General features: G+C 45.8%; 1 pseudogene; it reads left to right on the plus strand.

Annotated features, from left to right (window-relative positions):
- The first annotated feature begins 1946 nt into the window (after window positions 1-1946).
- Window positions 1947-26933, plus strand: LOC138514713 (zinc finger MYM-type protein 1-like; annotated as a pseudogene).
- Window positions 26934-27206: the final 273 nt, after the last annotated feature.

A 27206-nucleotide genomic window follows, 5' to 3' on the forward strand; every position in this document is an offset into this window, starting at 1 on the left:
TGCAACTCCTGCTCTCCCTTCTTGAGAAATTGCAGTTTAGAGTAAGAAACGTGTACGTTCTGGCACAGAAATATGCATTTTGACAACAAACTGCAGCTTTCAATGGACTTGCAGCACTACACCCAACCAAAGCTTCTACTCATTTATTGACTTCGGAACAATGAAAGGCCGAGTTGACCATGCCGGGATTCCAACATGTACCTGCAGATCACAAGCATATCACACACAGATCGTAGCAGTGAGTGCTCAACCCATTGATCTATCTTATGGCTTACTTTTATGTCTTAGTTGCATTTCTAGGAGTTTCTGTAGATGATTAGCCAATTTTGTTCCCAAAAGCCTATTCGCCAACAGCCTGCAGGAAGAAACTAGAGGGGGATTTCAATAGCCTTCCCAGGAAATGTGGGAAGGTAAGTTTTAAAAAGTATTTATACAATTGGTAGATAGCTGCCACAAATATGGTATTTCTACAGCTCATCACATTGGATGGAAGAGGACTTTGCGGCACTGTTTCACTGAGCCAAGCCCTCATGCACATTTATATGATGGAGTAGGAGGTGTTGCACAAATAATGCTGCCCCCAACACCTTGCATAATAATCTTAAAGTAAGGTTGTTGGACTGACTAAATACTACTTTAGCAAGGCCCTCCAGGGGACTGCAGAGGGAAAGCTGCAAGTTTGTCAACAACTTGAAAATACATTACGATTCTCTCTCAACCACCCTTGTGCTTCTCCCATACCACCTACCCACTCACACTGCAGAGAGATTTTTTTAAATGTCCTTATGGATTGAATGCGGATATATTGGGAATTTATCTTAAAAGGTGAAACTTTCCTTCATATAATGAGTTTATAACATCACTAAATGAATGGAAGTACTGGTGTTTCTGCAGGAGGTGGGGTATGGGGCTAAATTTGGGCAGAGTAGGAAAGGTTGCTTTGTAGCAATGCTAATGAGTGCAGATATGAGAAGATATGGCTCTCTGTGGTGTATACATTTTATAAATGTCATTCCACAGTAAGCAATGGCTATGTGTTTATGTTCTCTTAGAAACCTGGGCAGAACACGGGATTGTTATCTTTTATTTAATGGAAGCTTGAGTAATCCATTGGGTTTATTTTTTTTCAGCTCGTGTGCATCATGGCAAATAGAAGGAAATTGTCTGGGTCACAGTATAGTAAACTCAGAAGAAAAAGGGAAAAAGCAAAAGCAAAACAGGAAGAGTCTTTTCTTAAGTATTTTCGAGGCGATCCACTGCAAGATCAAGAAGAAGATCGTTCAAAGGATCCTCCTGAAACTGAAGTTGAGATGGCAGATATAGCTACTGCCTCACAAGTGGAAGCAGAATTGGAAGTGCAAACTCTCAATGTAGAAAATGAACCGAATGAAGAATTGCCGGTTCAAGATTTGAGAAGATGTGAAAGTGCTGATACCTCCATCAGCGTGAGCTATAGTGATCCTGCTACCTGGGACACATTTCCCTCCAAAAGCAGTGATCATGTCTGACAAATCCTGGTAGAACATGGGCCAGAACAGGTTATGCAGTTTCTTTTCCCTAAAGATAGAAACAAAAGAAAGTTTTCCTCAAACTTTTACAAATGGAGACTTCCCAACGGAAATGCTGTGCACCGTCATTGGCTCCAGTATTCCATATCAAAGGACGCAGTGTTTTGTTTCTGTTGTAAGCTGTTTAGCAGTAATCCAGCCAATGCCTCATCTCTTGCTAATAAAGGGTCAAGGGACTGGAAAAACATGTCTGCAATTCTAGCAGCGCATGAAGAAGGTAAGGAGCATTTAGAAAATATTCAAAAGTGGCAGGAACTGTCACCGCGAATGAAAAAGAAGAAAACAATTGATGAAGAAAATGTGCGCCTCATTAAGCAAGAAGAGAAGTATTGGCAGCAAATCTTAGAATGACTGATTGCTTTAGTAAGAGTTCTCGGTATGCAAAATCTGGCCTTTTGTGGAACACATGAAAAACTGCATACATTTGGTAATGGAAAATTCCTGAAATTTGTTGAATATCTAGCTTTGTTTGACCCACTGATGAATGAGCATCTTCGTAAAATAACAGACGAAAAGACACACATTCACTACTTGGGGAAAGATATAGAAAATGAACTGATTCAGCTTTTAGCCACAACTATTAAAGAGGAAATCCTAGCCTCAGTTCAGGCTGCCAACTACTTTTCAGTCATTCTAGATTGCACACCAGATGTCAGTCATGTTGAACAAATGACAATGATAGTTCGCTACGTGACCACCATGTCAGTGTTGGATTCTGATCATTGTGATGCTGTGTGCATAAAAGAACATTTCTTAGGGTTTGTGCCACTAAAAGAGACAACTGGAGCTAGTATGACAGACACTATTCTCCACCAATTACAAGAAATGTCTTTGCCCATTGAAAACTTGCGTGGCCAAGGCTATGATAATGGAAGTAATACGAAGGGGAAAGAAAATGTTGTACAACGTAGAATTTTGGATGTAAATCCCTGTGCTTTGTATGTTCCTTGCAGTGCACATTCTTTAAATTTGGTTGTTAATGATGCAGCCAAGTGTTGCTTGGAGGCAACTGCTTTCTTTGACATGGTACAATGTACTTATGTGTATTTCTCTGGTTCAACACGCCGTTGGGAAGTTCTAAAGCGGCATGTTAAAAATCCTACATTGAAACCACTGAGTGACACAAGATGGGAAAATCGAATTCATGCCTTGAATCCGCTCCAATATTAGCTGGGTGATGTTTATGATGCACTAGTTGAGATATCAAATGACACTACGCAAACAGGATGATCTGGTAATAATTCTCGCATAGATGCCCAAGGTCTTGCAAAGGGTATTTCTAGCTTCAAGTTTGTAGTTTCCCTTGTTGTGTGGCATAACATTCTCTTTGAGATAAATGTGACAAGCAAACAACTTCAGACAAAAACACTTTATGTTCGTAATGCTGTAAAACAACTGGAAGAAACAAAGAAGTTTCTTAGTGGGTGCAGGAGTGATGAAGGGTTTGAGAAAGTACTTATCGATGCACGTAAACTTGCAGAAGAGTTGGAAATTCCTGCGTGCTTTGAACCTGATAATTCTGTACGTGTTCGAAGAAAGAAGAAGCAGTTCACATATGAAGCAGATGATGAGCCTATTGAAAACCCCAAGGAAAATTTCAAAGTTAACTTCTTTTTGCAATCATTGCCACAGCCCTTCAATCTGTAGAAAAGAAATTTACTCAAATGCATCAAATTAGTTCTGTGTTTGGCTTGCTTTATAACATACACAGTTTGAATACTGAGGCAGCACATCAAATCTTTGACCACTGCTTGAAGCTAGACAACATGGGGACTCTGTTAGGCGGAAACCTGTGCAGTTCCCTCTGGGACCACTGCAAAAGATTTAGGACTACAGGTGTTTGGCAGTAAACCCACTTGGTAGCAGTCTGTACCACACAGATTCACTTGGTAGCTGTGGCTGAGCAGTCAGACTTTCCTCAAGAAGAGTTAGGCAGTATGTGGAGTATACAAAATAGGGCAATTTACACCGTAGAACAAGCAAACACGGAACAGAGCTTCGGTGTAAAGATATATAGTTATTTATTTACAAAAACACATCTATGAAAAACACTCTGGCACTAATACGGTAAACAACTTCAATTACAATTACTATAAGTAAATCAATCCCCCTAACAACAGTCCGACAAGTCTAGGTTCAACGGCACCACTTATTTGCAGACAGAGGTGAATGCTTTAACCTAGATGGCACTCTACTATTCGTTAGGACGGGAGAGAAAAGGCAGGGTATGAAATCAACTCGGTACCAACACTTTTACGAACAAATGCAAGGCAAGTAAGACAGGGTCTACTGTAGATCGTAAAGTTCAGAGGCCAGGCCCACTCGGAGAGAGGCAAGGCGATATGTCCCAAAAAGTATCACAGTGGAAATGCACTTCGAGTCTTTGTCGCAAATTGTTATCGAAAGATTGGACCAGTTCAGAACAGAAAGTTTAAGAAGGCTTGGAGGCGACCCAATGGAGAGGCGAGGATTAAGACACCTCACATTACCCGTCAAAAAGGAAAGCCAGGTGGACACGGTACCTTGTATGTGGAGAGACAGCTCTGGCGGGGGCAGTTGTTCCTGGTGGTGGATGCAAGTCGGGCTTTGCCAAGAGAAGAGATGATCTCGTCGTCGAAGGAAAGTTGAAGATCGTTGCACCACCAGGGAAGAGACCAGCCGCAGAGGGCTCCGTCACAAGGCACCACCTTTTGGCCGCGGTATGGGCTAGTGGCTATCCGGTTACCAGGGTGCTCAGCACGGGCAATTCGACCACTACGCCCTGGAAGCGAAGAAAAAGCAAAGGGGACTGGTTGTTCCCACCAGTTAGGGGAAGAAGACTCTCCAGCCGGGAGATCTCCTCTGTCGTCGGGAAGTGTTGAGACGGTTCCGCAGGGCTCCACCGGAGGTGTCTTTGTTGCAGGTCGGCTCAGCTTTACCCTCGTCGGATTCCTAGGTCCTGTGGCGACTTATGAAGATCCAGTCCCAAAAGCCCTGCTTTTATGCAGAAAACCCCCATTCATTCAGCCTAGCAGTCATTCAAAACACGCTAAGTGGTGAGCGGGGTGGCTCACCACTTGGGCCAATCACACCAGAGTGCGACTTGAGTTGGCAAGGCAACTCAGTCCAGGGTGCCTAAACCCCCTCCCACACACCCTGTGGTACCCAGACAGAATGGCACCACTTTGGAGGGCCTCTGTGCAGAAGCCTGACAAAAGTGGAACAAAGGGCTCAACCTTTGGTTTAGGAGTCACAGAGACGAACACAGACGCCGTTTTAAAAAACGAGTTCTGGCAGAAAATACCAACCGATAGATTTATTTAAGATAAATAAACCGGTGGTATGTTAGAGATTAACGAGAAAAAGTATTAACCTCCAACAATGGGAAGAATCCCATAGAGTTATATTCGGGGTCGAATATAACAAGTAGTTTCCACTGCCACCAGCCAAAACTCGACGAGGGGGGACGGGACAGTGCCCCCTCGAATAACAGACCCAGGGGCAGTCGAATTACCCCTACTAGTACGTCCACAATAGGATGGTTTGTACTAGTTCTGTTAGTAAATTTAGGTCTAGTAAAGCCAATGGTGACTTAACATGCCCTGGGAGACAGTAGTCAGTCCCAGGGTATGGAGTCTATGGTGGGGATCCTCTAGGACGCCCCAGTGTTACGGCACAGAGGGTGTGGTGTAACACACATAGAAAAACATATGAGACCCTATGGAGTAAAAGACCCCATAGCCCATAGAACTCATTGACATTCAAAGGAATTAACCACATTCATTGAGTGGGAGAAAAAGAGTCTCACTCTTGGCAGGATGGAAAAAAAACAAACTCCAGAAATCCAGCAAAGCTGCTGGGGGACTCACTAGGTTAGGAAATTCAGCCTAAACAGAGAATTCTCCCTAACAGACTCGAAGGACATTGATGCATCAGATTTGTGCAATGAATTGCAAGTAATAGCAAGGGAGCCTTCTCCCCCCACCTACAGGACCCAGGAGATCGATTGTTGTGACCCCATCGCCCCTCCCCACGCTCTGAACGAGTAAAGTGGGCTCATTTTTTGTACTTTGCCTGTGAATCCGCCCCGACCTCGCCAAATTGCCTAAAATCTTAATTTGGAGGCAGAATAACACAGATCAGCCCAGGGGCTCCACCGGCCGCCATTGCCCACAACGTGCTTCATGGCCTCCGCTCCGGTCAACATTCAGCACCAGAAAGAAGCCTAGCAGTGTTCGCAGCCTGCTATTGGCTGCATCTCCAATCACCCGCCCTCCAGCTCACTGATAGGCGGTAGCCGAAGGGCAAGCCAAAGGGCCTGTCTGCATCTGTCCGCATCGGGCAGCAGAGGAGCCTAGCATCCACCTCGTGTAAGTACCGCCTTGCACAGTTTCTTGGCGTAACACTAATGCCACTTTGCATAACTTTGGAACAGTAAGCATGATAACATACACCCGTGGTATCGCATCGTCTTACCTACACGCTGCCCGCCTATGTCTGCTTGGGTATCCCATTCTTAAGGAGGGAAACAAAACATTACGATTCCGGCATCGCATTACCCCACGTGTGTTCTTCTGCATCATTGGTACGTCTTGTCATGCCATGCCTGCACGTGTTATACCCGAACCTTTTATCCAACAGTATTGAAAATGTTCATACCTGCCTACACAGCGCACCCCAGTCTACACTAGGATCACTGACCATAGATACTGGCTTAACCGCACATGTCTGCCAGTATACTGCATTCCAGTCCATATTGTGATTCTAAATTTAATTGGACACTGCTCCTGCCGTTACCTGCGTTCATGCCTCTTGGAGAGTGCATTTAAGCCTAGTCTGGGAACTCCGAACTTAGAAGTACTTAGTTGCTTTAATCACTCGTGCCTGTTGGTATACTTTATTCTAGTCCATATCGTGATTTTAAACTTAGTTGGTCACTACTGCCGTTGCTATTACAGAGAACAGTACATCAATGCACACCTGCCTATGTGCTGTGCCTATGGTCACTAACAGACCACTTGATTGTGTTGTGCCTTATGGTCGCTAACAGACCACTTGATTGTGTTGTGCCTTATGGTCGCGAACAGACCACTTGATTGTGTTGTGCCTTATGGTCGCTAATAGACCACTTGATTGTGTTGTGCCTATGGTCGCTAACAGACCACTTGATTGTGCTGTGCCTTATGGTCACTAAAAGACCACTTGACTGTGTTGTGCCTTATGGTCGCTAACAGACCACCTGATTGTGTTGTGCCCTATGGTCGCTAACTGTTAGGGAGAATTCTCTGTTTAGGCTGAATTTCCTAACCTAGTGAGTCCCCCAGCAGCTTTGCTGGATTTTTGGGGTTTATTTTTTTCTCCTGCCAAGAGTGAGACTCTTTTACCCTCACTCTTGGACATGACTTGAGAGTGTTTCTGTGACTTGCTATGTGCTTATGGGCTATGGGGTATTTTTTCCCCATAGTTTTTCATTGGTTTTTGAATGTGTGTTACACAGCACCCTCCGTGCAGTAACACAGGGGTGTCCTAAAGACCCCCAAACATAGACTCCACACCCTGGGACTGACTACTGTCTCCCTGGGTCTGTAAAGTCACCATTGACTTTACTAGTCTTAACTTAGGAACTTAACCAGTACAAACCATCATACTGTGGAAGTACTGGTAGGGGCAATTAGATTGCCCCTGGGTCTGTTGTCGAGGGGGTACTGTCCCGTCCCCCCTCGCCGAGTTCTGGCTGGTGGCAGTGGATACCACGGAAATATTCCCCCGGAATATTTCCCAATGGGATTTCCCATTGATTTTAATGCACCACTTTTTGGTGCAATGTTAAAGATACCGCCGGTTTATTTATTTAATATAAATTCACCGGTTGGGATTTTTTGCCAGAACTCGCCGCCAAAATGGCGTCTAGGTTCACTTCAGTAACCCTGAACCCGAGTCGAGCCTTTGTTCCACTTTTGGCGGGCTTCTGCACAGAAGCCCTCCAAAGTGGTGCCATTCTGTCTGGGTACCACAGGGGGTGTGGGAGGGGGGTTAGGCACCCTGGACTGAGTTGCCTTGCCAACTCATGTCGCACTCTGGTGTGATTGGCCCAAGTGGTGAGCCACCCCGCTCACCACTTAGCATGTTTGAGTGACAGCTAGGCTGTATGAATGGGGGTTTGCTGCATAAAAGCAGGGTTTTTGGGACTGGTTCTTCAGAAGTCGCCACAGGACCTAAGAAGCCGAAGAGGGAGAAGCCGAGCCGACCTGCCAAGACGACACCACCGGTGGAGCCCAGCGGAACCGTCTCAACACTTTTCCCAACGACAGAGGAGATCTCCAGCCCGGAGAGTCTCCTTCCCTTGACTGGTGGGGACAACCAGTTTCTGCCTTCTTTTCGCTGTCCCGAAGCATCTCGTGGCCGCCTTGCCTGTGCCAAGCACCCCGGCAACCGGGATACCACTTTTTACCTCAACCGCGAAAGAGGGGTAACATCCTTTGTAACCGGAAAACTCCACGGCTGGTCTCTTCCCTGGTAGTGCAACGACCTTAGCCTACCAACGCCTGGTAGTGCCCCAAGAGAACAGACAACAGTTCTTGCAACTAGCCCACGAGATTCCTTTGGCTAGTCACTTGAGTTTCAAGAAGACCAAGGAAAGGCTCTCCCTCTACTTTTATTGGCCAAAGATGGGGGCTGAAGTAGATAGATATTGCAGGAGCCGCCATACCTGCCAGACTTCTGGTAAGGTTGGTTCCAAGAATGTGGCACCTTTAGTGCCTCTCCCAGTTGTGGGAGTCCCATTTGAGAGGGTAGGGATTGACATTGTTGGTCCCCTTGATCCTCCAACCTCCTCAGGCAACAGGTTTATCCTTGTTGTAGTAGACCATGCTACTAGGTACCCTGAGGCAATTCCTATGAGGACTGTAGCTAAGGCCCTCCTTGGTATTTTTACCAGGGTTGGGTTTCCTAAGGAGGTGATCTCTGACAGGGGGTCAAATTTTATGTCCCACTACATGAAAGCCATGTGGAAAACCTGCAGAGTCACCTACAAGTTCTCAACCGCATACCACCCTCAGACAAACGGGTTGGTAGAAAGGTTTAACAGAACCATGAAGAGCATGATAGGTGCTTTAGAAGAACCCCTTAAAAAGAAGTGGGACCTTCTACTGCCATGCCTTCTCTTTGCTTATAGAGAAGTCCCTCAGGAGTGAGTAGGTTATTCTCCCTTTGAACTTCTCTATGGCCATCCAGTCAGAGGCCCCTTGGCCCTGATTAAGGAGGGGTTGGAGAGTGCTCCTTCCCCCAAGCCAGTCAGAGTGACTGACTATGTGATAGGTCTCCGAAGGAGAATGTCACACATGATGGCAGAAGCAAGTGACAACTTGAAAGCTGGCCAAGCTCTGATCAAACATTGGCATGATCAGAAGGCTAACATGGTTGAGTTTACTCAAGACCAGCTAGCTCTAGTTATGCTTCCAACAAGGCAGAGGGCCTTGCAAGACAAATGGATGGGGCCCTTCAAGGTTGTGGGAAAACATGGAGAGGTCAACTATCTGGTGGATCTGGGCAAACCCAGGGAAGCTCCCAGAGTCTTCCACACCAACCGCCTCAAAGCCTATGTCTCTAGACCAGAAGTAGGAGCATTGCTTCTAGCTTCATCAGAAGAGGAGGAGGAGAGTGAAGCTCTACCTGACCTCCTGAGAGGCTTACCTTTGGACGAAAAGGTTGAAGGAGTTAATCTCTCTTCAGATCTGACCCCTGAGCAACAGGAGGAGTGCAAAGCTATGTTAAATCAGTTTGCCCCTCTGTTCTCACTTTCATCAGGCTTGACCCTTTGGGGACAGCATGATAAACTCACTGGTGACTGTCTGCCAGTCAAAAGCAGAGGATATAGAATGTCAGAACATGTCAGAACCCACATCAAAGGTGAGGTCAAGAAGATGCTTGATCTCGGGGTAATAGAGCCCTCTACTAGTCCATGGTCTAGCCCAGTGGTGTTAGTACCAAAGGCAGGATCCAAAGAGTTGAGATTCTGTGTGGACTATAGAGCTCTTAATGCAGTCACCAAGACTGATGCCCACCCTTTGCCAAGGACAGATGAGTTGGTGGATAAACTTGGTGCAGCCAAGTACCTCAGCACACTGGACCTTACGTCAGGCTATTGGCAAATAGCCCTGACAGACCATGCCAAGGAGAAAACTGCATTTTCTACCCCAGTTGGCCTATACCAATTCAAGGTTATGCCTTTTGGACTGAAAAATGCACCTGCAACATTCCAAAGGATGGTGAACCAAGTTCTAGCTGGGATGGAGGACTTCTGCATGGCATACTTGGATGACATTGCAGCCTTCAGCCACTCCTGGGAGGAACATGTGACCCACTTAGGGCATGTTTTGCAGGCTCTTGAGCAGGTCGATCTGACCATAAAGGCAAGCAAATGCCAAATTGGACAGAGTAAAGTGGTCTACCTTGGACATGAGGTAGGAGGTGGAGAAATAAGGCCTTTGCTCAGCAAAATTGAAGCTGTGCAAAATTGGACAACACCTACTACTCAGACCCAGGTGAGAGCCTTTTTAGGCCTCACTGGGTACTACAGGAATTTCATTGAGAACTATGGGACCATAGCTTCTCCTCTGAATGTGATCTCCTCTCCAAAATTCCCTAAGAAGGTCAAATGGAATGAGGAATGCAATCAGGCCTTTGAAAACCTGAAGAAAGCTCTTTGCCAAGCTCCAGTACTCCAAGCTCCTGAGTAACACCAAACTTTCATTGTACAAACTGATGCTTCCAATTTAGGTATAGGTGCAGTTCTTAGCCAACTGGATAAGAAGGGTAGGGAACACCCCATTTGCTTCATCAGTAGAAAACTGAAGGATCCTGAAACAAGGTGGGCAACAATAGAAAGAGAATGCTTTGCTATTGTGTGGGCACTGAAGAAGTTTAGGCCATACTTGTATGGTTCTACTTTTGTCATTCAGACTGACCACCAACCCTTGAGATGGTTAATGCAAATGAAAGGGGAAAATCCAAAACTATTGAGATGGTCAATCTGCCTCCAAGGGTTTGATTTCACCATTGAGCACAGGTCAGGGTGTCACCATCAAAATGCTGATGGACTCTCTAGGATGTATGTCATCGACTAGAGGTATGAGGTTCATCCAGGAGTGGATTAAATCCTCCTGTCCCTTAGTCTGGGGGGGGCGAGTGTTAGGGAGAATTCTCTGTTTAGGCTGAATTTCCTAACCTAGTGAGTCCCCCAGCAGCTTTGCTGGATTTTTGGGGTTTATTTTTTTCTCCTGCCAAGAGTGAGACTCTTTTACCCTCACTCTTGGACATGACTTCAGAGTGTTTCTGTGACTTGCTATGTGCTTATGGGCTATGGGGTATTTTTTCCCCATAGGCTATCATTGGTTTTTGAATGTGTGTTACACAGCACCCTCCGTGCAGTAACACAGGGGTGTCCTAAAGACCCCCAAACATAGACTCCACACCCTGAGACTGACTACTGTCTCCCTGGGTCTGTAAAGTCACCATTGACTTTACTAGTCTTAATTTAGGAACTTAACCAGTACAAACCATCATACTGTGGAAGTACTGGTAGGGGCAATTAGATTGCCCCTGGGTCTGTTGTCGAGGGGGTACTGTCCCGTCCCCCCTCGCCGAGTTCTGGCTGGTGGCAGTGGATACCACAGAAATATTCCACCGGAATATTTCCCAATGGGATTTCCCATTGATTTTAATGCACCACTTTTTGGTGCAATGTTAAAGATACCACCGGTTTATTTATTTAATATAAATTCACTGGTTGGGATTTTTTGCCAGAACTCGCTGCCAAAATGGCGTCTAGGTTCACTTCAGTAACCCTGAACCCGAGTCGAGCCTTTGTTCCACTTTTGGCGGGCTTCTGCACAGAAGCCCTCCAAAGTGGTGCCATTCTGTCTGGGTACCACAGGGGGGGTGGGAGGGGGGTTAGGCACCCTGGACTGAGTTTCCTTGCCAACTCATGTCGCACTCTGGTGTGATTGGCCCAAGTGGTGAGCCACCCCGCTCACCACTTAGCATGTTTGAGTGACAGCCAGGCTGTATGAATGGGGGTTTGCTGCATAAAAGCAGGGTTTTTGGGACTGGTTCTTCAGAAGTCGCCACAGGACCTAAGAAGCCGAAGAGGGAGAAGCCGAGCCGACCTGCCAAGACGACACCACCGGTGGAGCCCTGCGGAACCGTCTCACCACTTTTCCCAACGACAGAGGAGATCTCCAGCCCGGAGAGTCTCCTTCCCTTGACTGGTGGGGACAACCAGTTTCTGCCTTCTTTTCGCCATCCCGAAGCATCTCGTGGCCGCCTTGCCTGTGCCAAGCACCCCGGCAACCGGGATACCACTTTTTACCTCAACCGCGAAAGAGGGGTAACATCCTTTGTAACCGGAAAACTCCACGGCTGGTCTCTTCCCTGGTAGTGCAACGACCTTCAGCTTTCCTCCACGTCAAGATCTTCTCTTCCTCTGGACGACGCCGCGACTTGCACCCACTACCAGGAACAACTGCCACCGCTGGAGGATCCTTTCCACGTTTAAAGGTACTGTGTCCCGCCCGGCTTCCCTTGCCACCGATTGTACGGGGTAGATTTAGCCCTCGGCTCTAGAACCTGGGTAAGCCTGGGACACCCTAACTAAACTTTTCTAAACTTAGGAAAACCTTTTCTACTCACCTGCAAAGACTTGTGACATTGTGTGATCTTGGGCATATTTTCGCCTGGCTCTCTCTAAAGCGGGCCTCGTAACCAAATCTCCTTGCTCCACAATAGACTGCCTTTCTAACCTTATGTGAAAAGTGTTTTACCTTGCTGTTTTCATTACTTCTGCCTTTTTCCCTCCCTTTTTAACTAACTTGTTGGAGTGCCATCTGACGTTAAGCGCTCACCTCTGTTTGGAAATAAGTGGTGTTAACTTAGACTTGTCCAACAAATAACTAGGGATGTACCTATAAGTAATAGTGACTGTGTTGTGACTTACTTACCTTTTTCTGTGCTAGTGTAATTTATGAGTGTGTCTTTTAAATAAATAATTATATACTTTTATATCTAGCTCTGGTCAGTGTTTGCTTGTACTACTGTGCCTCTGTACCTATTTTGTATACTCTATATACTGCCTAACTCTTCTTGAGGGAAGTCTGACTGCTCAGCCACAGCTACCACAGTGAATCTGTGTGGTACAGACTGCTACCAAGTGGGTTTTCTGCCAAACGCCTGTAGTCTTAAATCTTTTGCAGTGGTCCCAGAGGGAACTGCACAGGTTTCTGCCTAACACTAACAGACCACTTGATTGTGTTGTGCCCTATGGTCGCTAATAGACCACTTGATTGTGTTGTGCCTATGGTCGCTAACAGACCACTTGATTGTGCTGTGCCTTATGGTCGCTAACAGACCACTTGACTGTGTTGTGCCTTATGGTCGCTAACAGACCACCTGATTGTGTTGTGCCCTATGGTCGCTAACAGACCACTTGATTGTGTTGTGCCCTATGGTCGCTAACAGACCACTTGATTGTGTTGTGCCCTATGGTCGCTAACAGACCACTTGATTGTGTTGTGCCCTATGGTCGCTAACAGACCACCTGATTGTGTTGTGCCCTATGGTCGCTAACAGACCACTTGATTGTGTTGTGCCCTATGGTCGCTAACAGACCACTTGATTGTGTTGTGCCCTATGGTCGCTAACAGACCACTTGATTGTGTTGTGCCCTATGGTCGCTAACAGACCACCTTGATTGTGCCACGAACAAACCCCAAACTTTCTGCAAGTGTTCTCATCCCGAATCTAGTATCTCCGCTAATAAACCCCAGAGCCTACAAGCATTAGCGCAGCTAACAGACTTTACCATACCCATAGTAGCCTGCACACATCCTTATCGAACTATGTCAGCCTGGCTAGTACTCATCATGCTACCCTTCTGTATCATGCCCGAGTGCACGCCTTGTAGCAGAAATAGCTATATCTCTCTCAGCAATGGACTCGCCAAGATTGGCTGTCCCAGACACTACCCCAATCCCTGCCCTACACCCGTCCTGCCCTCCCAACCTCCTTTCCCACATAGGGCACCCACTATCCACAGTAATAAAATCAGTATTACGCCAAGTAATCATACACCTAACCTCAATCACCATTTTGACAATATCCGGAACCCACTGAATATGCTAGATGCCCGCCCGACAGCCCACCCTAACCTCATGACCCGTAACAATAGACTAGGCTCCAGACTCCCCACGCTACGCAACAAATTGACCAACAACACCATAACCAAAGTCACTAACAAAAATATCTCTGCAAATACTACACATCTCAAAGGAACCCTACTCAATGTTAGATCCCTTGTTGCTCACCCCACAGAAATTGCCGACATTATCTGCTCAGCTAACCTGGATTTCCTCGCCACTACTGAAACCTGGCTTCATGCCGCAGCAGGTCCCGCTCTAACCCTTGCGGTTCTAGATAACTATTCCATCCTTAGGGCTGACAGACCTAATGCCTGTGGAGGAGGTGTAGCACTTATATTCAAATCCTCGCTTGACATCAGATCTGTAACTTCCCTTCCTCTCAACTCCTGTGAGCACCTATCCATTAAAATTCAAACCACTCCTAAAAACACCATTTCCCTGGAACTAATATACAGACCTCCTGGTCCGATAGGTTCCTTTGAGGAAGATATAACCTCCCTCATAGCGGAAAAATCTAAACCTTTATCTCAAAACATCATCCTAGGTGACTTTAACTTAGGTTACAACGATCCTCACGACTCGCCAGCATCCTCCTTTGCCAATGCCCTTTGCGAGCAGAACTACATTCAATTTAACTCCCTACCCACACATCAGAAAGGCAGAACCCTGGACTGGCTCGCTGCCCACAACTGCAACATTATCTGCAAAGACCCCCCCCCAACCACTCATTTGGACCGATCACCTCCTACTTTCATTCGACATCAGCACCAATAACCCACTCCACATACAGTGCCCACCTGCACTAGCATGTCTGACGAGAAATAAGCAGAATATCACCGCTGAAGCCCTTATCCCACTGGTTCTACCCACCCTAAACATGATACCGAATTCATCGGACCCTAACTTGTTAGTAGACATCTACAATAACGCCATGACCAAAGCTATCGACCTTGTTGCCCCTCTCAAACTACGCAAAGGTAAACCCAAAGCTCACCTCAACGCCTGGTACACACTTGAACTTAAAATATTAAGAAATAAAAAGTCCAAATTGGAAGCCCTCTGGAAAATGAACCCTACAGAGGAACACAAAACCAATCTTATCAATGCATCCTCCCATTACAAAAAGGAAAACATTCGCACAAAAAAGGAAACCTACAACACAAGAATAAGTAATGCTAGTTCCAGTACCAAAGAATTATTCTCCATCCTGAAAGAGTTAGAAAATCCTAATCCACCCATGGACACATCCGTGAAGGACCAACGCTGGTGCACTAGCATCCAAGATGCCCAGGCGAATAAAATCAGTGGACTCCAAACTAAAATTGAAAATAAAAGACTACAATTGTCCAACAGTAGCCCCACAACTAGCCCCCCTAACCTTAGCCTACCCATTACACCTAATGTTAACCATGGCTTCACCTTCAAAAAAGTAACCGTATTAGAAGTGCAAAAAATCATAACCTCCCTCAAACCATCAAACTGTAAAGGGAATAGTTGCCCTGCACAGATTATAAAGGATGCAGCCAGAGACCTCGCCCCCTTCATTTCCAAGCTCATAAATGTGTCATTCTCTACTAACTCGGTACCCGACAATCTGAAACAGTCATTTGTCCTCCCGCTTCTAAAAAAGCAAACCCTGGACCCAGCCATCCCTACAAATTACAGGCCCATCACAACCGTCCCCTTCTTGTTAAAAATCCTTGACAGAGTGGCCTATTTGCAAATTCAGCATTACCTAGAGGCTAACCAACTACTTGGATTACGCCAGTCTGGCTTCCGGCCACAGCATGGAACAGAAACGGCCCTTGTTGATCTTAAAAGTCAGATTGACGAAATCAAAGATAAGGGCAAGGCTGCTATCTTACTCCTTCTAGATCTCTCAGCAGCCTTCGACCTGGTTGACCACAAGATACTCTGCAACCACCTCTCGTCTGCCGCCCACTTCTCTCCATCGGCTGTCTCGTGGATCCAGTCCTTCCTGGCCAACAGAACCATGAGAGTCTTCTCTCCAGTGGCAGCAGCAGACCCCATCCCTATCACCTGCGGTGTCCCACAAGGCTCATGTGTTTCACCGACCCTATACAACATCTTTACAAAGCCTCTCTTTGACAAACTGGACCGTCTGGGTGTCATCTACACAAACTACGCGGATGACACCCAGATACTCCTCACTATCTCGGGCAACTACATTATCCATGTAGCTAGGATCAACAAAATCTTCTCTGTCATTCAGGCATGGATGGCCACACATGGCCTCTGCCTGAATGACGAGAAGACTGAACTGCTCATTGTTGGTGCACCAAATAACCTACAAAAACCCAGTCACAACTATTCCAATATCATAATTGATGGCAATACTATCCCGATCGCCAAAAGTGTGAAAACACTCGGTTTCTACCTTGACGCTAACACAAACCTTACTAAACAAGTCAATTCGAACGCCTCAGCCACTGCCTACACAGGAAAACTAATCAGAGCCTGCAGACCATTTCTTTCCCCTAACAGCTGCCTCACGCTAGCTAGAGCTCTTATACAATCCAAGTTAGACTACTGCAACAGCCTCTACTTAGGTGCCAACCAAGCGATAATCAGCAAACTCCAAGTCCTTCAAAATAATGCGCTACGAGCAGCGCTAAACATTCCTAGGCGTGAGCACATCTCAGCTACCAGAACCACATGCAAATGGCTTACTATCCAACATAAAATCGATCTAAAATCCCTCTGCCTCACCTACAAAGCTCTCAACCACTTAGCCCCCCCTTACCTTACTAACAAACTCACCATGAGAACCTCCATCAGAACCACGAGATCGTCCAATACCCTATGTCTCACAGTACCCAGATTTACTTCCAAAAGAGCCGGTGGCTCAAGCTTCACTGTCCTCGCCTCCCAACTTTGGAACTCCTTGCCACTGAATATCAAGGAGTCCAAATCCTTCCAGTCGTTCAGGAAACAAGCCATTGGATGGCTCCTGTCAAAAAGCCAACCTTAAGTCTGAATCAGTTCAAACTGCATACAAACTGCACATGTCTCTTTTGTTATTTCTGCTTGCTATTACTCCCATTTCTGTATACTCTGTATATACCTGCCACCTTACGATTATTGTTCTCATTGTATATTCTGTATATACTTGCTACCTTACGATTATTGTTTCCATTGTACTGTACCAGTAACCTGTACCTGTGACCTGTACCAAGCGCCCACATACTCCTGGGTCCGGAGCGCTATAGAAATAAATAAACATTAACATAAACATAAACAAGAAGAGTTCAAAATAGGTCATCCCCACAAGATGTACTGACATTTGTTTACAACAATAATCTGGCAAAGAGTATGCCCAACACATGCATCGCTCTCCAGATTCTCTTAACCCTGCCTGTTTCAGTGGCAAGTGGCGAAAGAAGCTTGTCAAAGCTAAAGTTGATCAAAAGTTATATTCGATCTTCTATGATGCAAGAAAGACGTGTTGGCCTCGCAACCTTGTATATAGAGCATGACATTGGTCAACACATTGATATCAAGAACCTTGTTTCCACATTTGCGAAAATGAAAGCTCGGAAAGTTCATTTCTAATGTGCTTTTTCACTTGTTTTAACACACATCTTCTACAAAGTCACATGCATTCCTAGACACATGTGTGTTTTATATGTCTGGGTCACCAAAGCCATTATGTATCATTCATGATGGCTTTGGTGACCCAGACAAATGTTTCATGGTTTGTCAACATGTCGCCCACTACTTCTGCTGTTCTGTTTCTTGGGTTTTTGCATGGTTTTGGAGAGTCACTCACTGTTTTTCACTTTTTTATGTGTTTTAAAAATAAGAAACATATTGCAGAGTATTGCTGCATTTATAAATATCATAGTAAGTAGTAAGTATTGGGACATGTTTAGTATTTTGTACCAGGTAGAGCTGCTTATGTGCTTACAGGTGTCTAATATGTATTACCAAAATCGTTTTCCTACTGTTTGTATTGTATACATATATTTACAGAAAGGATTAGATCCACATGCCTCAGTATTACATTTGTTGTTGCTATAGTATCATTGACTTGTTTAATAAACATGTATTTATAAGACACAGAGGCTTTAATTTGACTTCTGAAACCTAACACTGCGAGTGGACGTGAGGGTGAGGAAAGTGCAATGGAATCCATCCACAGCAGAAGCCGTTAGCAATGTGTTAGGTGGAGGTAATGGGTTTGCGGCAATCGGTAACAAAATGAGGACGGTTGGTTGAGATCGGTTAGGATCTTGAGTGTGGTGGGGGGGCACCAATCTGACAGTTTGCCTAGGGTGGCAAAATTCCTTGCACCGGCCCTGCCACTACCTTAGAAGTAACATACGCGCAACATCTTCACCTGTCCACCTGCCCCTCCATATTAGAGCTTGGTGCCTCTTCCCTCATTTCCCTCCTCGCCTTACATTCCAACCTCTCCTGCAATTATGTTTTTTTTAAAACAACAAAAGAAAGGTTCCTTTAGGAACCACCTTTCACAGTTAAAAAATAGAACTAAAACGAACATCCTATAGACTCCATCAATTTCACATTTCTCAGTAAAGTGCATAGACTCAATACGTTTTTCCAACATTTCCATTAGCATTTTTTCTTATGCTATGGGAATAATGTGGCGTTCATCAACCGTTCCAAGGACTGGAATGGGGGATAACGGCTCGGCAGCCCAAGTTTTCGGCCCAAGGGAAGTGTGTCTGTGTGCGCCCTGATGCCTGCGGTCTTCGGCGCGCTATAAATAAATAAATAACGAGGCCTCCGACCATTATCCTCCATTGCAGCCCATGAAATGGGGGATAAAGGCCATTAGCACTTCTGGTTCCCAAAGGAGGAAAAACAATAGATTTTTCTTCCTACAAGATGGCCACCATAGAAAGGGAAGTTGGGGCTCTGTTCAGAGCCCCTCTTCCATTTCAACCAATACCTGCCAACTCTTGCCCACTGCATTGCCATTTTCTGCTCCGATTTCCAGTGCTATGCGGATGACACCCAACTTATTCTCAGGCTTCCCTCGGCCACCTCTTCTCCTTTTCTCATCTCCGACTATCTATCTGCCATTCAGTACTGGTGCACCGCTAATGATCTCTGCCTGAATGCAGGCAAGACCGAGATCCTCCTCATCGGCACACCTTCACCCTCCTTTCCTGTCACTCTTTGGCCGGCCTCCCTCGGCCCTCCTCCTACCCCACCTGCGAGGCTAAGAACCTTTTGGTCATCTTTGACTCTACGCTTTCCTTCTCTGCCCACATCTCTGATGTCTCTAAAAAAATCAATCTTCCAACTGCACCTCCTCAGAGGTATTCTGCCTTTCCTCTCCTTGCCCCAGAAGCTCACTGTGTCTCAAGCCATGGTTCAGTCTGGCTTGGACTTTTGCAACAGCCTCTTTCTAAATCTTCCTGCTTCAACTCTCCACCCTTTGCAACGTATCCAGAACAGGACTTCAAGACTTGTCCTTGGCCTCAAGCCCTGCAATCGTATCTCTCCAGCCCTGAAATCTCTCCATTGGCTCCCAGTGGCTGCAAATTTTAACTTCAAGACCCTTTGCATTGTCCACAAGGTTTTCTGGGGCCTGCGCCCAAAATACATTCAGCTCTCCCTTCGACAAATACCTTCCCTCCTGAGCTCTTTGCTCCTCCACCTCTAACTTCCCCAGGTTCAGTCTTTTTTCAAAGAAACGAGATGGGGGGAGATCTCTGTCTTAGGCTCGGGCCTCGCTCTGGAACAGCCTCCCTGGCACTCTTAAACTTGAGGAGAACCATCTCTGGTTCCGGAAGCATCTTAATACCTTCCTCTTTGCTTCTGCCTTCTCTCCTCCTCTCCCCTGTTGATCTGTTCTGTCTTGGCATTGTGCACCTGCTCACCCTCTGACTTTCGGGCCCTGGTACCCGTTCACCCTCCAACCCACCAGCACTGCCTGCTGGCAATCCCTTGCACTGGGGTCTGTATCTGTAACCCTACAGTCCGCGCCTGTTTTTCTGCACTTACCTGGCACACCCTGTCTGTTGCCTTATACCTAGCACTTGCCAGTTGCTGGCTGCACTACCACTGGTTTTGGCTCTTATTATTTATTATTTTTGTTTTATTTATTTATGTACTCCTTGCTCAGCACTTTCATCCTCCCCCACCCCTACCATGTACTTTCCCCTTCTTCCTCTCCCATGCACTTGCATGTTCTCAATGTCACTGGGCCCAGTAAGATGGTTGTTTTTTTTGTTCCTCCCTTGTTCCCCTCTCTTACCTTGTCGCGCTCTGGAACACTTGCATACGAGCGCGATACAAATAAAACATCAATATCAATATCAATTTCCAGGGCAGCCTGCAGAAGGTGAAGACAGAACCCTATGACCATATTACCACGAGCACATTTTTTTTTCCCTTTCAAACCTATCCCACTTTCGAATAACTTTACCACACAGCCGGTTCCAGGTGGACATGGCCACTTTAACATAATTTATCGTCCCTCGCAGTGATGGCCAGTAGCTAGATTGCCTGGGTCATGTGGCAACTGTCCATGGCCAGAGAGTATACCTCAGTCACCAGATGTATATCACTACTTTTTTGTACCTACTTTATGACACTTGTCAACAAATAAAACACGGGCACATTTGCAAAACCATGCTTTACGGTCTTTGCCAATGCTCCTTACATGAGTTTGCTTGAAATCCGCCTATGTTTTATTTTTTCAAAAGTGTCAAAATGGATGTACATGCAATAGTCATATAACATAGCCCCCACTTAACAAAATCCATTCAGTCTTTACACAAACATTGAAGGGTGGGTCTATAAATTTTCTGAAAACGGTTGTCCACATTCGTCAAACAGCAACAAAGTTATAAGCCATCTAAAAATGTTGAGACCCCCCCTCTAATTTTGCCCCCTCTTGAGAAAATCCCACCAAACCTTACAAAAACATTTATATCTAGATTTAAAATCGTTTTGCAAACTTTTGTGTAGATTTGTCAAATGGCACCACATTTATAAACCTTTACAATATTTTGAGACCCCCATCTAAATTTGTTCCCTCTTGACAGAACAGCTCCACACTTTCCAAAACCATTGCAAATCAAGTCTAGAATAATATTCCAAAATTTCATGCAGTTTCATTGAGTGGCACCAATGTTATAAGCAACGTGAAGTCTGTGAATCCAACATGGCGGGCGTTTCAAAAAATCTGACACACTTCACGCTTTTCACCATCCAATCAGGCAGCCCATCCGATGTCCGGGGACATCACGTCGCCCTCTAGGCCAATCGGATGCCCGTCCGCGGACCAAACAGGGAAGTGGGTGCCCAGACCGGACCCAGATATCACAAATTCTTTGATCTATTTTTTGGTCGTTTTAAAAAAAACTACTGGACGGATTTACACCAAATTTACAAAAGTACACTTTCAGGACCAAGCCGCCGCTGCTGCCGCAAATTTGGTGAAAATCCGTCCAGTGGTTTAGGCTGTAGGCGTGAGCAACATTTTATTCCATTGCGTCTATGGAAGAAAAAAAAATGTGGGACCCCCCTATAACTTCGGCCTGAAAATTCACAGCGGGCAGATACTTTATTTTGCAAAGTTTGGTGAGGATTTGTCCAGGGGGAGCGAAGTTAAAAGCCGGCCAAAAAGTGTTCTTCCTATTTGTATTTGTATTTATTTATTTGTATAGCGCGTCAAGACCCAGAGGCAACTGAGCGCTGTTCTTGGAAAAAATATACATTTATACAGATGACAGTATTTATAAATAGAAATAGCGATATTACAGGTTCTATGGTTTGCAAAACATCTATACAATTAGATAATAAAGCTGATATAGTAATCATACATTGATACAGAAAATGGCATAAAGTATACAGATAGGCGAAAAGTATGTACAGAAGTAGTAATAGTGGTGAATGAGGTATGTTAGTGTGTCAGGGGGATATGATCCTGGTTTAAAAGCCAAGTTTTGGCCTTATTACGGAACACTGTGAAGGAGGGTTCTGACCTCATAGAGACGGGTAGTGTGTTCCATGTTTTGGCAGCCAGGAAAGGGAAACTAACCCGCCAGCTCGTTGTTGGTTAAATCTTGGTATGGTGACACTGTAGGACTGTGCTGATCTACTAGGTCGCGCTGATGTGTGTCGAACTATGGTGTCACAAAGGTATGAGGGTGTCTGGTTGTGGAGGCATTTGTGTGTTATTGATAAGGATTTGAGGTCTGTCATTTGCTTGATATTGAGCCATTTAAGGTTTTGTCTAGCTGATGTGATATGCTGTTTCCTAGGGATATTGCAGGCTGATCTGACTGCATTATTTTGCATGACTTGTATTTTGTTGATGGTATGTTGTGAAGTTCCTAGGTATAGTGCATTACAGTAGTCTAACTTCGATAGTACTAAGGCTCTTGCTACTGTAGTGCAGTTATTTGAAGATAAATATGGGCGACATGCTGTGATAAGTTTACATGTGTATGATGTAGCTGACGCTAAGGCATTTGTTTGTCTTGTGAGGGACAGTGTGGAATCAAGGTAGATACCAAGTGTTTTCACATCATTGGCAACTTTAATGATGTTGCCGTCAATGTTGAAGGTTTTGAATGACTGTCCTAGTTTGTTCAGTTTGTGTGGAGAACCAAGCAAAAGTAGTTCAGTTTTATCGTCGTTTAAACATAAACCATGCTTGGCCATCCATATTTGTATCGTACTATATATGTCATTCAACTTTTTGCTATCTGGAGCGTAGTCACCGGTGATGGGTATGAGTACCTGGGTATCGTGCGCATAGTTTGTATACGTAACACCCAGGTAATCAAGTATGTCAAATAAAGGCTTGGTGAAAATGTTCTAGAGTGGCGGGGACACACAGGACCTTTGAGGGACTCCACCGGAGACTGGTGAGGGGGAAGCTGATGCAGTGGCTGCAAAGACCCTCATGGATCTATTGCTAAGGAAAGATTTGATCCAGGCGTTAGCATGCATGGAGAAGTGCGCTGCAGATGACAAGTGTTTACAGAGGATTTCATGGTTCACCAGATGGAATGCTGCGGATAGGTCGAGTAATAGGAGGAGGGAAGACTTTCCTTTATCTTGAATTTGTGTCTTTAAGTCTAAGTGCAGTTTCTGTCCAGTGTCTTGGTCTAAAACCTGATTGTCTTAGGCCTAGTAAGATGTTAGTTTCCAAATATTGCTGAATTTGGAGGTATGCTGCACGGTCCAATATTTTTAACAAGAATGGTACCATTGTGATAGGTCTATAATTAGACGGGTTATTTGGATCTAGTGTAGAATTTTTCAAAGAGGGAGTACCCAAGCATCTTTCAAACTGGTAGGTACAATGCTTGATTCGAAGGATACATTAATAAATGTTGTGATAAAGGGAGCAAGTGCAGTAGTAGCTTCCTTAATAATCGTAGCTGGGCAGACATCACCCTTACAGTTGGATGGTTTGAGTTGAGTATGATTAACTCTACTTCTTTAATGGATAGAAGTTTAGAAGTTGAATTGTGGCAGGCTCTGGTTAGTGGTAGGAGGCGGGTTCTGTGGTAAGGCATGATCTATGAGATTTTTTTTAGTAGACATTTTATTGAGGAGAGTGATTTTATCTTGTAATGCATTCTGAATATTGGTGCACCACAAGGTGTCCTTGGTGCAAGAATCAGGTGTAGGAGCAGGTGAGTCCAATTCTTTGAGAATGTTGAACAGTTCCTTAGTATTGGAATTGGCTTTGGCAATTCGGTCGCTATAGTTATCTTTTTTACCCTGAATGATAGCTATTTTGTAATTGAAGGAGGCTGCTGTGAATACATCTTCATTTTGTTTAGAGGGGGAATTTTTCCAGGTAGTTTCTGCTGAGCGTTCAACTACTACGAGGATGGTATTATAACCTGAGCTAGGAGGTAAGTCAGTGACAAAGTCCATTGTGCCAGGGCGCTGCTGGAATGGTGATTGGCTGTAGGAGGCCGGCTGGTTTTTGCCTGGATGTCTTGTGTTGTGCACACACCTCACAAGTGCCTATGTAGGTAGCAATATCCTCTCGCCAAGTTGGCCACCAATAAGATTTGCTTACTTTCGTCATGGTCTTTGCTATACCTGGATTGTCACAGGTTCCCCCCTTCTCACCTGTTTGTGTTCTTTCTTCGATGGAGTCTTCCTGCGTACAGTACGGTCTTATATAAGCCCGCGCGAATGTCCTCGGCTTCCAGCGTGCGTTCCATGATCTGAGTCCTGTGTCGTTCAGAATGTCCGGGGATTCCTGGAAACGGCAAAGCTTACACTCGGCAGAATGTACGCGGAGATCCGGGATGAAAGGAGGGCATGGGGAAAGGAGATAGGTGGAGGGTTAAATGGAGCCAGGGACCAGGAACAAGAAGTTAGCGAGAGCGAACTTCGGCAGCACTCGTCAACCACAGTAAACAGTAGCGTTGAGACACGCAGAGCCGCGGGGGCGTGGCCGCTTTATAGAACATGATGCGTGTGGCACAGAAACTGGTGCGCAGCGTTCCGCGGTCGGGGGCCATGTTGGATGTACTATTGAGTGTAAGCCTCTATGGGTCAGGGACCAGGAAGTCCAGAAGGGAGGAGTCCGATGGTTCATGACAGCATGCCTCCTCCGAAGGCCTGTTCCTCCGGGTTTGCCGGGGTGTGTAAGGTGGTACCTGTTGAGTAATATGGGGGCATTAAGGTTTGTGAATGGTTTCCAGGTGCGTTCACTGGGAGGTTACCCCTTCCATTCAACCATATATTGTAGCTGACCACGTCTGTACCTGGAGTCACATATTCTGGACACTTCGTATTCCAGTTGGTCATTGACAAGCACTGGTGTAGACCTTGGAGCAGTCCGGGAGGACTGGACGTATGGTTTCAGTAGAGATGTATGAAACACTGGGTGGAGTCTCTTCCAGGAGTCTGGTAGTTTGAGTCGGAAGGCCACTGGGTTAATAATCTCCTTTATGGAGAAGGGGCCATAGTACCGGGGGGCCAACTTATTTGGTCGTAAATGTCGGGGCAGTAGTTTCGAGGATAGCCAGACTCTTTCACCTACTGCATAGGAGGGCCCTGGTCTTCTTTTGGAGTCTGCATAGAGCTTGGTAGTAGCTCGGACCTTTTCAAGGTGTTCCTTGGCTTGTTTGTGCACGCTGATGAGGTTTTCAATCCAGGAGTCAAGTGTAGGGACTGGTGTAGGATGTGGAAGCAAGGATGGGAGAACCGAAGGATGGAACCCTTGGTTACAGAAAAAATAGCTGGTTTTGATAGCCGAGTGATTCGAATTGTTATAGGCAAATTCGGCCACAGGTATCAAAAGTGACCAATCGTCCTGGACCTTGGTGCTGAAACAACGAAGATATTGCTCCAGGGTTTGGTTCACACGTTCAGTACTCCATTGGTCTGGGGATGATAACCTGAGGAGAGGGCCCATTGGATTCCTAGTATACGGCATAGGTGTTTCCAAAATTGAGATATGTATTGGGGTCCCCTGTCTGATGTGATTTTGGAAGGGAGTCCGTGAAGTCGGAGTATGTGTTCCAGGAAGATTCCAGCAAGTTCTGAGGAAGATGGTAGTTTGTATAAGGGCGTAAAATGAGCCATGTGAGTGAGCAAGTCTATGGTAACCATGATAGTTGTGTATCCCCTGGAAGGTGGCAATTCTACAATAAAATCCGTAGTAATGAATTCCCAGGGCCTTATTGGTAGTGTTGTGTTACGCTCACCTGGCTCCCACAGGGGCGTCGATCGGACCCGGACAGCTGCGGTCTCCTCCAACGTGATGCGTAGTGCAGAGATGACAGACTGGACTGGCCCGCCTAATCTCGTCTGCTTGACCCGTAGAAATATTCTCCTGCAAGTGGAGAAAGGGATTTAGCCACCCGTGGATTCTAGTAATGGCACCCCGCTGTTCTCCCCACTAATCACCTCCGATATTCCCTTTCAGTAATCTCACCTTATGTTTTTGAAGGATGAGCTCTCCATCCTGCGTGGAATGCAGGGGCACGTAGATACCAGTTACGTCACTGGTTCGAAGGCGTTGGAAGAGTTCTGGATGAATATTGACTCTGAGGTTCCTGGTGAGAACTCGTAAGTATAAAGTCCAAAGAGTTCAACATGTCTGATGTTCACTCTTGTCCCATTCCCTTCTTGTGTTGCAGCCGGGTCCAAGAGAAGATTGTCTTGTGGCAGCTGATGGCGTTCAGGTAAGAGTCTGTATTACCCAACACTGTTCAGTAAAAGATGCGTGTATTTAACTTGTTGTTTTCTCTCTCCTTACAGGTGCGGCGTAAGAAGTTGCGGGATGTTAAAGAATAATGCCTCCGGTGGTAAATAAGGTAAGTCTATGGTGGTAAAAAGAGATTGTATTTGTTGGCTCTCTCGACTCACCTTATATTTCTTTGTCCCCTAGATGCTGGAGTTCGGCGAGGAAAATGATGGAGGCAGCGCCGAATCGTAAAATGCTGTGAAGACTGGTGAGTATGGCGCGGCGCTGCAGCTGGCGATGCGACGCATGCGGAAATAATGTGTTTTCCAAGTTCAAAGACGTGATGGATCCGGAATCAGGTAAGGAATTAAAATAAAGTCTGTGTTCTATCCTTTCCTTCTTCTTTCCTCTTTTTCTAGGAGCTCAGGATTCGAGGCGGGCGTGGCAGAAGACTGGATGCTGACTGCAGGCACGGTGAGCGTTACGCTGCTGGATGCAGAATAACGCGAAGCATGTGCTGCTGTTCGGGCATGGTTTAAATAGCCTTTAAAGTAGTCCCAGGTAAGAAGTTCCCCAGAACCACACCCGAGTAAAAAATAGTCCCTGAAGTAAAGTAGTCCCATTCAGGCCTCACGTTGGCTTGACTTCATTGCAGCATGGTCTGCATGAGGTAAGTAATGTACATGAGCCTGGCGCCTATGGCGCCAGGACTGATTTCCTCTATGAGCCTGGTGCCGATGGCGCCAGGACTGTACCCAGACAGCCCCTAGCCGGGGCTGCTGGGTTTTTTGTAAGCACCTGGATGCCTGCTCCCGGGGCTGATGGGCTTGGTCCGGATGCCCGGGGGTAGGCATCATGACATGTTGGTTGGAGTAGGAGCCCCGCCGGTCTCTTGTTGTCATGCTTGTTTTGATTGCAGATTGCACAGGTTTGGATATAGCGTTGGACATCGGCTCTCATTTTAGGCCACCAAAACTGTCTTTGTATCAAACGGAGGGTATTGAAGATACCACGATGTCCTGAATGGAGGGTATCGTGGCAGAGGTTCATGATCCTTTGTCGCAGTCTTTGAGTGGGAATAACCAGGTCATTGCCTTTAAACAGATACTCATCCTTTGTTCTGAGATTCCATCGATTCTTTCCAGTCCTCGGTGGACTGGGTTTGAATACGAATGTCTTCAAGGAGGCTGATTGCTTGAGCTACAAAAATTGAGTGAGGAAACATCTTGGGAAAGGATCGATCTTCAAGAGTTTCATAGTCGGGACGTTGTGATAAGGCATCAGCAATTATATTGT

This window comes from Ambystoma mexicanum, chromosome 12 (genome assembly GCF_040938575.1).
Source record: "Ambystoma mexicanum isolate Mex_15411 chromosome 12, UKY_AmexF1_1, whole genome shotgun sequence".
Taxonomy (NCBI): Eukaryota; Metazoa; Chordata; class Amphibia; order Caudata; family Ambystomatidae; genus Ambystoma; species Ambystoma mexicanum.